This window comes from Poecilia reticulata, linkage group LG16 (assembly GCF_000633615.1).
Source record: "Poecilia reticulata strain Guanapo linkage group LG16, Guppy_female_1.0+MT, whole genome shotgun sequence".
NCBI classification, from domain to species: domain Eukaryota; kingdom Metazoa; phylum Chordata; class Actinopteri; order Cyprinodontiformes; family Poeciliidae; genus Poecilia; species Poecilia reticulata.
In genome coordinates, this window is record NC_024346.1 from 19187925 (window position 1) to 19192284 (window position 4360).

The 4360-nt window shown below is 35.2% G+C and overlaps 1 long non-coding RNA gene across 1 annotated transcript; it reads left to right on the plus strand.

Annotated features, from left to right (window-relative positions):
- The first annotated feature begins 2505 nt into the window (after window positions 1–2505).
- Window positions 2506–3325, plus strand: LOC103478503 (uncharacterized). Its single transcript, XR_535815.2, has 3 exons — window positions 2506–2616; window positions 2701–2758; window positions 2850–3325. It is a non-coding gene; the product is annotated as an uncharacterized LOC103478503 (long non-coding RNA).
- The last annotated feature ends 1035 nt before the right edge of the window (window positions 3326–4360 follow it).

The window sequence follows — 4360 nt, forward strand, 5'->3', positions numbered from 1 at the left end:
CGAACAAGAACATTCCAAGATAGATTTAGGCCTGTAGAGCCTAAATCTATTTAGGCTCTACAGGCTTTTCCTGAAGGATAATCTAGGACAAGTCCTATTTCAAAAGTTATAGCCAAATTAAAACCCATCGACATTTCCTCTTAATTATCAACAAGCAGACTATCATCCAATCAATTTAGAGGATGATACTTTATCAATAAGGCCTTCTATAGATCAGAAATACCAATATCATCTGGGATTTAGGTTTAGTTCTATAAAACAGCATGATTTGTCATCTTCATGCTAAGGTTCAGCTTCAGGTCAGACATTGATGTATCATGTTATCTACATAAAAATGCACTTTAGCTGTAGACACATTCTTTCAAGTGCTATTTGGAAATTGAAAAAAACTTAGGTCAAAAACTGTGCCTTTAAAAATTCTCTAAATATTTGACATATTTACATTAAAATGTTTATCTGCAAAGCTATCTGATCTATAAAATCTGTTTATACAACAGATATTCTATTAACAGAACATCTGTTTATAACTATGTGTCACTATGTCAGTGTTTTGGGATGTGTTGTGGTTTTTTTTATGTTTCATAGGTTTGGTTTTCTGTCCTATGTCAAGTTTCATTTCTTGTCTCTATGGATCTAGGTCATTGGTTCTCCAGCTCTGTCTCTGTTAATTTAGCTCATGTTTTTCCACCTGTGTCTCCTGATCGATTATTCCCCTCACCTGTTTCCTGTAGTATTTAAGTTCAGGCCATGTCCTTGTCTGTTGCTGGATTCCTGCATATGTCATCACCCCTGTTTTGCCTACTCGTGTCTGAAAAAAAATCAGTAAATAAACTGCATGATGCCACGCCAGTGTTCGTTTTTTTTGGTTCACCTTCAAAAACACCTTATCTGACATGTCATTTTTCACTCATAAAACATTGAGTTGGACAGGCCGTGAAACATTTATTCCCTCGTCGTTGATAGCAGCACAATACATTGCTCCTATTGTTCTAGAAACATTTGACACTATGTAGAGGTTTCCCTGAGAGATCTTTGCTCCAGTTTCATTGTGCCACTCGTAGCGACTGACAGGAGGCTGAGCCTCACTGGAGCAAGTGAGAGCCACAGTTTCTCCCTCCTTTACGTCGACCTTGTATTCAACGTTCACATTCAACGGTGCATCTGCATGAAAATATAAAAACAGCTATATATTCTTGCCATATATATTGTTTGTGACTGTGTCTGGTACAACAACATCCTGAAAAAGTAAATCCACAGAAATTGAAGTCCTCATTTGTTGCAAACTAGTTCAGCATATAGACAATATAGAGGCAAACAGCATTTTAGAAACATGCCATGATAATATAATTAATTATAGCATCATGAAACAAAATTAAAATGAATCAATGAAAGTTGGTTTGTGTTGGCTTTCATAGCTCACAATGTTTAGGTGGTGAACTAGAACATTAATTCATTTTAACCTGGCAGAATGAATTTGAACTAGTTCTTGTTTAGGAAGAACTGGCAACACATTGGCATAAATGTATTGGTAAAATTATGTAAAAAACAGTGAGTTCTTAAAACCGTCATGCAGCAAAATGCAACTTCGCCACACCACCTCTTCAGCTTTTTGACCTCAATGTGGTTTCCGTGACTTATGTTTATATTGAGTTCTCTATATTTTCACTTCTCTTTTAAAAGGTTTTAAGATGCAAAACACATTGAATCTTCCAAGAAATATGCTACAAAAAAAACAGACCAGTGTGGAAATAGAAAAAAACTCTGATGTTATAAACACCTTGTTGGGTCCAACCAAGAACATGGAATGTGTAAATTATAAAGTGGCTGAAGAGTCAATTTTCAAACAAAGAAACCACAATAGTGGTGTGGGTGTCTGTGTAGTAGTTACCTTGCAAAATTTAAAGCTGTGGGTTCAATTTCAGCTTCATACTGTCATATTGATGTGCCCAGGGGCAACTGAGTGGGCCTGTGTATGAAGTAATTGATATGTTTACAAAAGTACTATATTAATTGAGTCAGTTCAAAAGTTTTTACAAACATGGAAATAAGTTCAGAAACCATATATTTTTCTTAACATATGAATACTTTTTGTAAAAAAAACTATTATGAGTTAAAGCCTTATGTTTAAGGAAAAGTAGTAAAAACATATTTCTTTTTGCATTTTAACATATAGGACTGATGGAAAAATTGTATTATTCCAAAGATGTGATCTGAAGTCAAGCATTACAATATTTAATTGATCCACAGCTAATGCTGGGTACACTGTGCTGACTTTCAGGAAGTCCTCAATAAGGATGCTTGTACTGATTTTACATCATAACCATTTTATTCAAATACCACATTGTTGCAGACTTCATTTAGTAAATATGCTACTTTTTTTTTTTCTCCATCTAAAATTTGTTCCTGGCAAAAGCAAACAAAAAGCAACGTAATCAGCTTATGATGCTGGGAAAGTTTGATTGCAAACTAGCAATTTCTGGCTTCAAGGTCTAAACTTTTGCTTTATAAGCACAAGACTCACTCTCACCACACAGTAGGACAGAGACATAATCTTTGGCTTCAAACTTTCAAATCTTACAAGATTTAACTTGAGTTATTTGTTAAAGAAACTTCAAAGTGAGTGGATCTTTACTTTGAAGATTAAGAAAAATTCACAAAAGACTTTTATATATTTATCTTAATCTTTTTCTTGGTTTTTAGACTTCTAGTCAACTGATGATGGATCTGAAATTGTGGTTCTCATTTCTTATGGTTTGTGGTAAGTTTAATCTTAAAACGACAATTCATGGAATATCATCATTCTATCACTGTCCACTTGCTAACTTCTTGTTTTTGTGCTTTCATTACAGGGATGGCTGGATCTAAACTCTTACACAAGGACTGGCTCATAAATGTGCCATCAAGAATCCCTGTTCTTCAAAGCTCATGTGTGGTCATTCCCTGTGTATACTCGTATCCCAAGACAACAAAAATATTGAACAGATGGCAGGGATTCTGGAAGAGAGGGGACACGATTGTCGCATCAACTTTCCCTGAGTTGAAACTATCGCGTGATTTCAAGCATCGAACCAGAATGGCAGGATTCCTTCAAAGTGGCAACTGCACCTGGGAGCTGTATGGCATCAGAAAAACCGACACTGGTCCGTTTTACTTCAGAATTGAAATTCCACAACATAAAAGCTTCACTTTCTCAAACAATAAGGTGACCCTGGACATCTACCGTGAGTATATTAGAGACCTTTTCAGTAATTCAAACTGAATTCTTTACTTTAAGATAGTAAAACATGTTTAAATAACTAYTTAACAACTGATTTTGTGACAATTGTTGATTGTACAGGAGTTCCTRAKCSTCCCGWRATGACTTTAGAAGTCAGTAATAAAGTGACTGCCACCTGCAAAGTTACTCACGTCTGTCCATCATCTCCTCCCCACATCTCCTGGAGCCGCGCAGGAACGTGGTCAACAATGTCAGAACAGGAGAATACATGGTTGTGGTCAACAACGTCGACCTTGACCTTCACCCCTCGAGAAGCCGATTTTAACAAGCGCTTAGAATGTACGGTGAGATTCCAGGGCAGGAAGACTGCAAAAGGCTCTGTGCTTATCACCAAGTAGAGGACCAAGTGAAACTACATATGCAGGATTAGATTCCAGTAATATATTTAGAGCCATCTGCCATAATGACAAAGTGATTTTGCAAAAAAAGGCCWGAATTAGTAAAACTACAAAAGAAAAAGAACATTTAGAGACAGGAAATTCTTATCGATGCATGCTTTGATTCATATCACCTACTGAGTTTAACTTTATCTAAATCTTTTGAACATGTGTTAGAGGCACAAAAGTTAAGATTCTTTACCTTTGATGATTTTCTAATAGGATTTATGGATTTATCTTGTTACGCTGTTTTTCTTTCTTTTACTCTTTATCAACTGTAAAATCATACACTGACTATTAAATTTACATCATACTCCAATCTCCTGAAGTTGTCCTATTCTAATTCTAATAAGATTTATGGAACAATCTTGTTTTTCTGGTTTCTTTTTTTCACTCTTCATCAACTGTAAGATTATACACTGACTATTAAATTTACGTAATACTCCAAAGTGTACAGGTTTTCCTATTCTTTTGTATTAAATCTTTCATCAAAGTATTAAGATTATAACATTTGTATGTTTTTTATCTCTTTTGTYTCAATTATCTGGAGTGTGTGAAACGGGGGACTGTCGTGGCTGCAGCCTCCCATTTGTGGTGAAAATTCAACTTTTTATTTAGCACTTCAAATAAGCCACAAAGAACCTTCATCAACAGAAGAATTGCACAAATAACGACAGAAGTAATAGTGTTATGCAATTTAAATCTA